The sequence below is a fragment of the Giraffa tippelskirchi genome, chromosome 1 (assembly GCF_054371585.1).
Source record: "Giraffa tippelskirchi isolate mGirTip1 chromosome 1, T2T-mGirTip1v1.2.pri, whole genome shotgun sequence".
NCBI lineage: Eukaryota > Metazoa > Chordata > Mammalia > Artiodactyla > Giraffidae > Giraffa > Giraffa tippelskirchi.
Genome location: NC_137275.1, coordinates 203957000 through 203969470, shown reverse-complemented (window position 1 = coordinate 203969470; position 12471 = coordinate 203957000). Strand labels below are relative to the sequence as shown.

The window sequence follows — 12471 nt, the reverse complement described above, 5'->3', positions numbered from 1 at the left end:
GCTCTTAGAACGTGTCTGCGTGGGAGCCAATAGTGTCCAGGGTTAGAGAAGAGGTGACTCGTTTGTCACAATGTGATGCTAGTCTTGTCCCCCTGTGGCCCTCAGATTGCTTTCCCCTCTCAGCAGAGCCCTGAGGCTGGACCCATCCTCTCAGGCTCTTATGGAAGCCTCCCTCAGCGATGGGGCATCTTTGAGGGAGAAGCTGTCCTCCACACGGCGTTCGGAGTCAGGGATGGGTAATGTCGTAAGGGATGCTGACCTACAGGGGTGATGGAGGATCCTGAGTCTTGAGTCAGGGCTACAGAGTGTCTAACATTGCCTGTGATAATCCATGGTCCTGGCTGAAAGAGTCACCCAGGTCTTGGGGTTGCCTGAGGCCCAGTGAGTCTGAGATTGGGTTTCCCACACCCTCAGACAGACGGGGCCAAGAGTTACTTTTGTGCTCCTAGCTGGTGGCTCAGATGATCAAGAATCTGCCTGCAACATGGGAGCCCTAGGTTCAATCTCCAGGTCAGGAAGATCCTCTGGAGAAGGAAATGGCAACCTGCTCCAGTATTCTTATCTGGAGAATCCCATGAACAGAGAAGCCTGGTGAGCTACAGTCCACGGGGTTGTCAAGAGTCAGACACGACTGAGAGTTACTTTTAAGTTAATTTAAACAAAAATAACGAGAGGTGATATATTTTTGCAGAAACTAAATATATCACCTGAGGTCCATTGTGAACATCACCTTGCAGAACATTTTACCCATTCTGAGGAGACAGAGGAACCTGGGGTTGGAAAGTCATCTCAGGCGCTGATGTTGAGGGAAATGCTCTGGGTTTGTGACTCCCTTGTGGGCACAGAAGGCATTTTGAGAGAGAGGTTTCCTACTGGAAAGATTCTGCAGCCAGAATCAAGGGTCTAGAAACTCCTTATCATACTTTCTTTTCTCCCACTGAAGATTAAAAGAATTTTAAAATAATTCTGAGTTATACTATACATACTAGAGTCTATCTAACTTATATGTACACTAGAAAGAACAATAATAAAAAATACACATGCCTGGGTGGTAGCCGACTAACAGTAGAATGTGATGCACACTTCATTTCTCACTTTAGCTTCAGAAACCACTGACCCGAATTCTGCAAATGGTTATCTCATCTTGTTTAAAGTTTTTCTGTTTATGGAAGTGTTGCTCGGCAATAGATTGCTGAGTTTTGCCAGTTTTTGAACTTCAACAAGTAAGCTCATATTGTATTAATCCTGTGATTCGCTTTTATCTGCTCATGAGATTCATATATGTTGAGGCATAGACCTGTCACCCAATCATTTACACTGCTGCATAGTCTTCCATTATAGGAATTATTTGGGTTGTTTCCAGGCTTTTGCTATTGCAAACGATGCCCATTTGAATATCCCTTAAAGGCACAGATCCCAGAGTGTGACTGGTTTGGTTCAAATCCCAGCTGTCTGTTCCTGCTTGTGTGACTTTGCATAAATCAATGCCTCTGTGCTCCAGGTTCCATATCTGTAAAATACAGATACCAGTATGTGCATTGGGAGGCTATAAAGAGGATTAGATAAAGTCAATTTAGATAAAGCATTTAAAATGGCACTTGGCGTGGTCATTTTAAAGATTAGATATGATGAAGAAGTGGTGACAGTGATGGTGGTGGTGATGATGGTCATGCTGAGGGTGGCATGACGATGGTGGTGGTGGGGATGGTGAAGATGGTGATGGTGTGATAATGATGATGAAGGTGGTGATGATGAGGGTGATGATAGTGGTGAAGGTGGTAGTGGTGAAGATGGTGGTGGTGTGGTGATGATTTGATAATATGATGAAGATGTTGATGATGATGATAATGGTGGTGGTGGTGGTAGTGAAGGTGATGGTCATAATGGTGGTAGTGATGATGGTGATGATGACAGTGATCACAATGGTAATAATGATGGGTATTTTTTAAATTGGGGGATATTTCCAAGGAGACATGTGCTTAGAAAGGGACCTGCCATCTGGTAGGACTTACTTAGGTAAGTTCCTTAGGAGAAGTCAGACTAATTAAAAGTATCTCGTCCAATGACATTTACCAACAGAAGTGAAGTGTAGGGGTAGGGGTAAGGCAACAGCTCCGTGGGTCCTTCTTCCAGTCTGGCTTCTTAGCTTGTGCCCAGCACTGTCATAGATCCAGGAGATAACGCAGCACCGAGGTACCCACGTGCTCTGCCCTTAGGAAGCCAGTCAGTGAACAAGGGAAGATGCGATGACAGACGCACTGGGGAAGGTAACTCAGAGTGAGGGATGGGAGGTGGGGGGTGGTTGTTAAAGGTCAAGAGAAGCCTGTTGTCAGCTGCCCTGAGGAATGAGGAGGCACTGTCTTGGGATGTGCACAAGCCAAGAAATGACTGTGGGGCCCAGGGAGGAGAAAGCTTGGAGATCCCTGGGAGGGAGAGTGGGAGCAGCTGGGTGAGGCTGCAGGTGAGGCAGAAGGCGGTGTGCACGTATGCAAGGATCAGAGTCTCCAGGGGCTCCCGAGTCTGAGAGGTGTGAGCTATACTCTCCTGCCGTCGGTAGAGAGTGGGTGGAGGTGATGACTCCAAGCATGTGACCCCCACATCCTCTTCCCTTGTTGGGGGGAGGCAGCTCCTAGGACAGCACCTGGAGGCCAGACTCACCCAGAACTCTTTGGCTTTGAGGATATGTCTTCAGGACAAGAAATATTTCTAATTCAGTTCACTGTCTTACACCTTATCTAGACATAGCCACAGGAGCAGACTGATGGGGGCCAGTTTGTGTCCCTCCCAAATTCACATGCTGGAGTCCTCACTCCCAGTACCTAGAATGGGATCCCACTTAGAGAGAGGGTCTTTGCAGAGGCCATCAAGATAAAATGAGGTTATTAGGGTGGGTTCCAACCTAATATAACTGACATCTTTATTAAAAGGGGGAAATCTGGACACAGACATGCACACAAGGAGAAGCCATGTGAAGATAGAGGCAGGGATTAGGGTGATCAGTCTACAAGCCAAGGAATGACATGGATTGCCAGCGGACCACCAGGAGCTGGGGGAACAGCCTGGAACTCCCTCACAGCTTCAGAAGAAATCAATACTGCTGACACCTTGGTTTTAGACTTCTAGTCTCCAGAACTTTGAGAAAATACGTTTCTCTTGTGTAAGTCACCCAGTGTGTGGTACTTTGTTATGGCAACATTAGGAAACTTATACAGATGACATAAAAGAGAATTTCTCCAAATTGGAAAAGTTCTTATCACTTTCAGGAGATTGATTTTTTCTTTTTTAAAAATCTTCTGTCAATGTATGGCAAAAACCACTACAATATTGTAAAGTAATTAGCCCCCAACTAAAATAAATAAATTTATTTAAAAAAAAAAATCTTTTGTGGTCTTCCCTGGTAGCGCACATAGTAAAGAATCTGCCTGCAATGCAGGAGACCCAGGTTCGATCCCTGTGTCAGGAAGATCCCATGGAGAAAGGCATGGCTACTCACTCCAGTATTCTTGCCTGGAGAATCCCATGGACAGAGCTATAGTCCATGGGTTCACAAAGAGTCGGACACGACTGAGCAACTAACATATACGTGGCTGATAATTTTTTTTTCAAAGAATATGTTCTACTTTAATACTCAGTGTTAAGAAGGGGATTTCTAGATGAAACCATTTCAGGCAGAATTTGATGGGTGGCCAGCATCACGGAAGTCACATAGGCTCTGCCTGCAGCAGCTCCGGAGATCACCATAACACAGATATAAGGTGCCCTAAGGACACTGCTCCCTATTGCTTTGCTGACGGAATTAGAACATTGAGGAGCAGAAGCCAGCTGCCACCAGCTGCATTCTTCAGAACACTTGCCACCAACATTTCTGGGTATATTGCCCTGTGCACATGACGGCAAGTTTTATTGGATAAATGGGTTATTAGGATCCCCCCTGGAAAAATCTATGGTCATTAAACGTTAATCTAGAAAAACTGTCAACTGTATTTGCCTTCTTTATGGCAGCTCTCTGTGTGTATTCAGTACGCACGTTTATTTTGGGTGACTGCTTTTTAAGCAACAGGCTGAATAAAGATAGGAAACTTGCAGAAATGTGTTCTTGAAATAATGGTTTTCCAGCACAGAGATTGAGGAAGCTGATGAAACAGCTGGAGTCTTGCCCGCTTAGGAGCTGAAGTGCAAACCCCACCCTGAAAAGGATTTTGGTTGTCCAGACGTGGTAGCGAGCTGATCCTAGGCATCTGCTCCATTTCGGCCCCAGAGATTACAACAGAGCAGAAACTCAGTGGTGCAGTTCTAAGAAGCAAAAATGTTTCTTCCACCATCTGGTAGCAGGAGCTAAGAGGATACTGAGATCTGACAACAAGCAAACAAGGAGGAGAAGGCATTTCAGCCTCCTACTTTGAGCCACCTACCACCCAAAACCCAGGCATTGTTTCCATGTTGCCAGGTTTAAGATGCTCCTTTCTGTGGGAGGGAGGTCTGGGGCAGCCAGGTGCCTCAGCTATAGCTGTTCAGACGTCCCCGGGAGTTCACGTGCTCAGCCAGTGTACATGTCCCTTGTGTGGACATCATCGTGTGCACATTCTCGTGTCATGCTCTCCGGCCAGTATCTCCTCTGGGGTCTCCGTGGGCTCGGCATCCATGTCTACACAAAAATGACTTGTTTGAGTGAAAGCTACTTGTGCAAACCCAACAGCAAAACTTTGGGCTGAAGGCTGTGGGACCTGCGCTTCTTTGATCACTTCCTCCCCCATGGTTAGCTTGCTCAGGGTTGGGGCGGCCCCGCTGGCTGGTGTCAGGCAGTCTTAGGTGAGTGAAGATGCCCAGGGTCTGTGAAGGCTCCCAGGGCAGGTGAGGGTGTGCAGTGGGTTGCGCTGAAACTCATGTGCTGAGAACACAGCTTTCTCCTTCACTGCTTATGCTTTGGGAGGAAGGGCAACGCTGTGATGGGAGGGGTCCTCGGCGCCCACTGTCAGCTCCTGCCTCCCCCGCCCTGCCGGGAGTTCTGCCGAGCAACCAGGCCACCCTCCATCTGCCGTCTGGCATAACGAGCTCACCCCGCTGCTGCTGGCACAAGCCAACTTTCATTCTTCTATTCACCGGGTTACCCTTTCAGCTTCCCATTGTTCTTTGCTAATGGCCTTACAAGGCGCCTGCCTGTTACCTTTCCTCCCCCGCTGGCGGCTGGCCTTGGAGGAAGGCCTCAATCTCTCCAACTTGAAGAGCAGGCCGGGTGGCAGGCATGTGGGCCTGGTGCTCTGGGTCGCTCCTCCTGGATTTCATGGCAGCCACGGGTCTGGTCTCAAGTGTCGAAATATTTTATGGGACGCCTCCCCTTTCCACTGGGGACCTGGCCGGGTTGCCACATGTCCCGGCTTCTGTGTCTTTTCAAACCCCATCTCAATCAAGCACGTGGTTGTCCCTGTGCTTGTGACAGATGGCCTGGGTGCCTGAGGTGGGCTAGAGGCTCCAGCTCTCAATCCCTGAGAGGGGAGGTGACAGGGCAAGGTGGCTGGGTGACTTGAGGGCCTTGGAGCTAAATTGACGTTTAACTCTTTCTGCTTCCATGGCCAAAGTTGCTGCAGGAAGAGGAGCCATCAGAATTGGCCCTTTCCACTTGGCCTTCTTATTGTTCGCTGGTGCAGCCGAGGGCACAAAAGGTCACCAAGGGCTCCTGTGACAGTAAGGAAACTTGCTTCTTCTGTTGGAGGGGGGCGGGGGGGGAGCTGAGAGGGTAACCATGGTGTGCAGGCACTGCCCTCAGAAACAAGTGTCAGATAATAATGTTTCCAACACGTGGCTATTGTCCCTTTAGCTTAGCTGTACAGATGGATCCAAAATAGAGGGATTTCGGCACTTCCCTGGTGGTCCATTGGTTATGACTTCACCTTCCAATTCAGGGGTGTGGGTTTGATCCCTGGCTGGGAAGCTAAGATCCCACATGCCTTGCAGCCAAAACATGAAACAGAAGCAATATTGTAAAAAAATTCAATAAAGACTTTAAAAACAGTCCATATAAAAAAATGTTAAAAAAAAATAGAGGTTTTTCTTACCTGAAAAGATGTCAGAGAACAGAAACTACTAGAACCCCATCCTGAATTATAAAATACATCACTGTGCCCAGCTCTCCCAGGGGAGATTCATCCTCTTCTGTAGGGAGGCTACAGGACAAAGTTCAGGGGGGCTGACTTGACAGCCACTGGCCTCTCAATGGCCCAAGTCTCCACAGCTTCCAAATCCATGACATACAATCTATGGGCAGCGGTTGTTGTTGTGAAGCAGGAGTGCATGCGTGTGCCTGCCCGTGAAGGTGAAAGCCTGGATCCCAGACGGCTATCGGACAGCTTTGTGGTTTGAATGCACGGCTTTCTCCAGATTTAAAAGCAGTGACATGCCCTGTCAGAGCTGCCCGGAGTCCAGGCACGTGGCCACGTCGAGGATGCAAATGAGTCGGACGCTCGCCTGTGGCCTGGGGCACCTGAGCCTGCCGTCCCATAGCCCTGGGAGGCCCAGCAGGTGCTGCATCAGGCAGGTGTGCAGCTCACCATATGCTCTGGCTAGGGTCAGGTTTCTGCCGGCGTCTTTCAATTCCCCACCAGGTGAGATCCAGTGGGCAGAAGGGGCCCACACCAGCCTGTGACTGCACCAATCACCTCTGGACATTTTGTTCGCTTGGCACTGACAGGTTGGTTTGGAACTTTGGAGCCGGGATAGCCCTGAAACCTCAGCCATGGCAGGTAGCTCAGGGATAGAAGGCAGCCAGGGAGATGGTGAGCTTCAGTCAATTGTCAGGAGCCTGCAAACTGGGTGCTTCTTTCTAAAAAGCCTCTGCATTTTTAGAGCTCTGTTTATGGCTAAGGAGATTTCAGTGATGGCTTAAACGGTAAAGAATCTGCCTGCAATGCTGGGGACCTGAGTTCAATCCCTGGGTCAGGAAGATCCCGTGGAGGAGGGCATGACCACCCACTTCAGTATTCTTGCCTGGAGAATCCCATGGACAGAGACGGCTGGTGGGCTACAGTCCACAGGGTCGCAAAGAGTCAGACATGACTGAGCCACTTATGGCTAAATAGGCAGGTGCCTTCTGAATGAACTGTCCATTTCTGCAGAGGCCAGACTCAGGCTGCAAGATGGTCTACGGTCGGGAACTCCCACTTTGTTCGCCCTCTAATCCCCTGGGGAACTTTGAAGATCCCTGCACTTAGGCTGCACCCTTGAGACAGAAATGGAACACCCAGGAAGAAGGACCAGGCATCTGTGCACTCCGTGTGCACATGATGCAGTGTTTGAGAATCCACAGTTCAGAGCTCCACTACCTCCACATCGAAATCAGCGGCCACATGTGGCCACTCATGCTGAAGTTATTTGAAATAAATCCAAAATTTGTCACAGGATGCTTAATGGGGTAGTGCTGCTCTGGAACGTCCTTCCAATCCTCACTTTCACAAGTGGGCACAAGGGAAGGGTCCTGGGAGCTGTGGCCTGTCTCCTGAGCCCTCTTTCCTCAGTGCTCAGGCTGCTGGGGTGCAGGTGTGTCCAGAGGAAACCCTCCACAGGATTAAGTGTGCACAGATGAGGAGCCCCAGAAGTGCCTTTGTGGAGCCCCCCTTCAGAGCACTAGGCTAGCTTGGTCGGCTTCAGTGTATATATTTCCAGGGGACCATCTTATCTTCCGGTCATACACACACGAGGGAACTTTTACCCTACATCAGATTTATTGCTGTGACTCCCGAGAAGGATTCATGCAACTGAGTGGTCGCTCCTGAAGATGCCAGCGTGGGGATGCACTGTGATGGTTCAGCCTCTGTCTCCCTGTTTGAGTCTCGCTTCTGCAGCAAGGGAATCATGGCACTCTGCTGGGGATCTCTGAAATGGAAGATTTGGTCCTCCAGTGAGCCCAAGTGCAAACTGCAGAGTGTGGCAGTGAACAGGGTTTAGACAAAACCAGAGTTGGGAGGGGGGCTTTCCTAGCATTTCACAGCACGTGCTGCCAACTGTTGCGAAAAGAGAAAAAACACCACTCCTAAGAAGAAAGCCAGGGGAGATGTACATGTTACTGCAGGCTGCCGCCTCCCTCCTCTTCTGTCATTGTTCCCGGGGCCGGCGGCAGGCCCCACGACAGCTGGGTATCACTAACAGCTGCTTTTTCCTGGGGTGAAATTAAAAGATTAGGGGCTACGGGCACGTGCTGGCCTCAGGAGCCCAAACAATGCTTGATTTAGGGTGAAACTTGTCTGGGGAGGCTGACAAAGGAGGAGGCTCTGAGTTGGCCAGGGGTCAGAGGGGGGGCTGGGTCTGTGGGAGACAAAGGGCTGAGCGGGGAGGGGGCAGAGGGCTGGGGTGGGGGGCGCCTGGCTGAGTGAAAAGAGGCCTCGCAGCAGCTGCTCCTGCTCCAGAAATTTGAGACGGGTCTTTTCACAAACACAAATGTGGGAGAAGAATAGGGGGCCACGCTTAGCTGAAATGACTCGTTTGCAAATGAAAGGGAGATTGAGAGCCCTTACATTGTCCAAGTTTTCACCTAAGAGGACGGAAAATGATTAGCGCACGCGGCAGCAAGAAGTGTGCCTTGGAGCAGATGGGCCAGCCGCCCCGTGCGGAGTTCTGTGTTTACATAACAATCATGGGCCCAGCCCGGCGGGCATAGAAGCCCTGGCCCCTTAAATGTCCAGCAGGGCACCCGGCCGCCCCCTCCCACCAACCCCCCACCCCCAACACACACACTTGGACTGATACGGTTCCAGCCTGAGCCCACAGGAGGCCTTTGCTGCAAGCTGTGTAGATGTTAATTTGTGTGCCAGTCTAAATTAAATACCCTTCATAGCCAAGAAGCCACAGATGACTGCTGGAGATGCTGGGCACTGTGGCTGTCGCCACCAGGAGGGGTGTCCCACTCCCAGCCGACAGTCTCCTCTTGGTGAGCGGTGATGAAAGGGTGAAACATCCCCACTGGAGGGGCTTGTGGTCCTTCCTGCACGATGAGAAGGGTTTAACCCTAAGAAAGCACACAGCCTATCCTCATAGCCTTAGGAAAGGCTTAGCCACAGGTGCCACCAAAAGAAAGATGTGGCAGGAATGATCGTAGGGCTTCCCTGGTGCCTCGAGGCCTGGTGTGGAGGGTGTGAGGATGGAGGTCCTTGGGTTTGCACTGCAGCCTCACTTCCAGAGTATTTCTGCCCCAAAGGCATAGCTTAGTCTAGTTCCCTTTGAGGAAACGTTTACACCACCAAGGACAGTTTATACAAAGCCTGGCCATCCTCAAGACATCCCAAGGCAGAGAAATTCTGAGGACTCACCAGAGAGGCAGCCAGCTTAGAGCAACCCACGCTCTGTCTGGTTCTTTGCTATAAACGGCATTGTTGAAACAATCGGCAGTCTGAGCGAGGTCTGCAGATTAGATACTAATGTCGAGTGGGCTTGATTTCCAGATTTTTATGATTGTACTGTGGTTGCGCCTGCCTTTTAAGGAAATAGTATACGGGGCAAAGGACATTGCCCCTGGAATTGACTCTCGCTTGATTCAGAAAGCAATTGTGCGTGTGTGTGTGTGTGTGTGTGTGCGTGTGTGTATTATGGAGGGAGAAGGTGAGAGAGAATGAGAGTGACAGAGATGGAGAGACAGGGAGAGGAGAGAGGTGAAGAGGGAGAAGGGGGAGGGAGGGGGGATGAAAGTGGGAGGTGAGGACATAGCTGAGTGCCCACATCTGCGAAGCCCCCGTTGAAGGTGCTATGCTACCTTTTTTTGTACTGTTTTCACTTTTCTGTAGGTCTGAGATTCTGTCCAGATACAGATGTTAAGACAGAAAGACAGGCATTAGGGACAGAGAGATTCAGGGGTCTCTCTAGCACTCTCCCAGGTGCACTAGAAATTTACATTCAGAGGCCTTTTCACATCTGTGACTGTGGCTGAGGGAGGCTGCCAGGTCACTGGGTGGGAAGGTCTCCTGGGGGCTGAGAACAGACAGAACACTTCTAGCTGCCTAATGTAGACGTGGGAGTGGGTGGAGCTCCGTGGGGAGCCTGAGGTCCAGAGAAGTCCCCGTGCACCCAGGTGACGGCCACCTCTGAGGTGCTGTCTCTGTTGATACATTTCTCTCTCCATCCTTTAAGCCATTATCACATTACCAACATTAAAACTGGTATCCCTCCTACTCAGTTTGGGCTTCCCTAGTAGCTCAGTGATAAAGAATTCGCCTTCCAATGCAGGAAAAGTGGGTTCGATCCCTGGGTTGGGAAGATTCCCTGGAGGAGGGCATGGCAACCCACTCCAATATTCTTGTCTAGGAAATCTCATGGACAGAGGAGCCTGGTGGCCTGGTGGGCTATATTCCATGGGGTTGCAAAAGAATCAAACACAACTAAAGTGACTAAACAACACAAGCCACTAAGTTTAAGTTGAAATTAACTACTTTTGCTCTTTTGGTTCTCACTTCTGCTTGTATATTTGTATCACCTTGGGAGATTATTAAGAAATACCCATCCCAGAAAACAGACATCAGAGTCCTTGGGAGCAGGCATGGGGGAAGCTAGGAACCTTGTGTTTTAAAAAGCTATTTTAGGTATCTTGAATGTGTGCTCAGGGTTGCAAAGGAAGATTGGCCTCAGAGACTTGGCGTTCTTTAAAAGATCGGGGACATGACACATGCTTATACTATGGCTGGAGTGGTCCTGAGGGGAGGGTCAGGTCTGGGGTGATGCAGGCCTGAGCCTTCATCACGCAAAGGCTGATGCTGAGAACATGGTGTCCTTTAAATCCCCCATCCCAACCTTTGCTCAGGGCCAAGGCACACGTGGCAACAATGAACTTGGCCCTGCAAGGAAAACGGTGTGAAAGCACGTGCTCTTGGTTACTAATGGTTGGGACACAGGGCATATTTGTCAGGCAGGGGTCTTGGTGATGCAAAACCAGAAGTTTCCCCATAAACCTCACTGAGCAGGACTTAGTGCTGGTGGAGAGCAAGAACGCTACAAGAAGTTTTCACAGACCTTTTCCTCTAGATTGTAGCAGCAGAATTTTAATCACTTCTTCTTTTTAGGGTTTCTAGGGCTCATATATGTATTATTTTTGCTTTTTGTTGAGAATGTGTAGGGTGGTAAGTATGTATGTGTGTTTGCTAAGTCACTATAGTTGTGTACAACTCTTTGAGACTCTACAGACTGTATCCCCCAAGCTCCTCTGTCCATGGGATTCTCCAGGTAAGAATACTGGATGGAGTGGATTGCCATGCCCTCCTCCAGGGGATCTTTCTGACCTAGGGATCGAACCTACAACTCTTACATCTCCTGCATTGGCAAGTGGGTTCTGTTCCCACCTGGGAAGCCCATAGGGTAGTAGGAGAATGATTATTTGCTGTATATGTTGTTACAAAGTGTCAGATGATGTAGCAGGATTGTTTCACAACAGGATGACTTAGCTGGTCCACCAAATATTCTGTCTGAGTTAGTGATCATGAGCACAGCAGAGAGAGCAAGCCCGAGTCTCTTTCTCTTCCTATAAGGACACTAATCCCAACATGGGGACCCTACCCTCATGACCTCACATGACTCTGATCACTTCCCGAAGGCCTCAACCTCCAACCATCATCCCATGGGTGGTCAGGGCTTAAACATGTGCATTTTCAGGAGAAACGTTTGCGTTTGTAATAAACTGTGTATATATATTGTGTATATAATAAACTGAATGTTTATTCAGTCCACATCAGTCCAGATGAGGGGGAGCTTGCATCTCACGTAAAACTTAATCTCACATGTATATGAAATATATGTGAAAGTGATCTATGAAGACAAACGGAGTTGAACTCTTAAGTACCGGGCAGTTAGTGGGGCTGTTGGTTACCAAACTGAAAAAGAAATTAAGAAAAGTTATCAACAAGGAACAAGTTGTTTTGCTACACTTTGACAAGGTCATTTTCAGTTCCTCCGAGAGACTTCAAACCTTTGGCTTGGAATGTCAGAGAATACATTGCGCTTGCATTTTGTGTGTCCCTGTGCCATGCTAGAGGCACTGCCTACATCACCAGGAGGGGTCGTGTGTCCCTGGCAACTTTAAGGAAAGGGGAAGGCCAGCACAGACAGCGCATGGGGATGGGGTGATTTGAGTGATGAGCAGGTTTGGGTGGGGCTGGCAGGCAGCTGGACCATTTCTCTGCAGCAGTGTTCTTGGTACCTCCACACTGGCATCCTTCTCAGAGGCCGAGGGAAGGATGCAGGGCGTCAGGGGCTTTTGTGGGTCACAGGACACCAGCCGACTCCGGCACAAAGGCACCAGCTGCTGGTGACAATGCTGGCTGGAGGGAGGGCTTGTTTGTGAGGCGCTGGCTTCTGGCGTCCTAGGAGGCAGGTGAGGCTGGCTGACCCCTGTTTGCCAGCCCTCGGGGTCCCCAGGGAGCCCTAATATGGGGTCCCTGGACAGAGCGCCTACAGCCCAGATGTCCTGAAGGAGTGTGGGGGGACATGCCCCTCTGTTCAGAT

General features: G+C 49.6%; 1 long non-coding RNA gene across 2 annotated transcripts in view; it reads left to right on the top strand.

Annotated features, from left to right (window-relative positions):
* LOC145538948 (uncharacterized) overlaps positions 1-12471 on the top strand; it is a 170081-nt gene that overhangs the window by 53140 nt on the left and 104470 nt on the right. Inside the window, exon 8 of one of the 2 annotated variants that reach the window (XR_014077355.1) lies at positions 2928-3378. The exons of the other annotated variant lie outside the window; for it this stretch is intronic. This is a non-coding gene — a long non-coding RNA (uncharacterized LOC145538948). Of the gene's footprint in view, positions 1-2927; positions 3379-12471 lie in introns of those variants that run through there. 2 annotated transcript variants of the gene reach the window in all.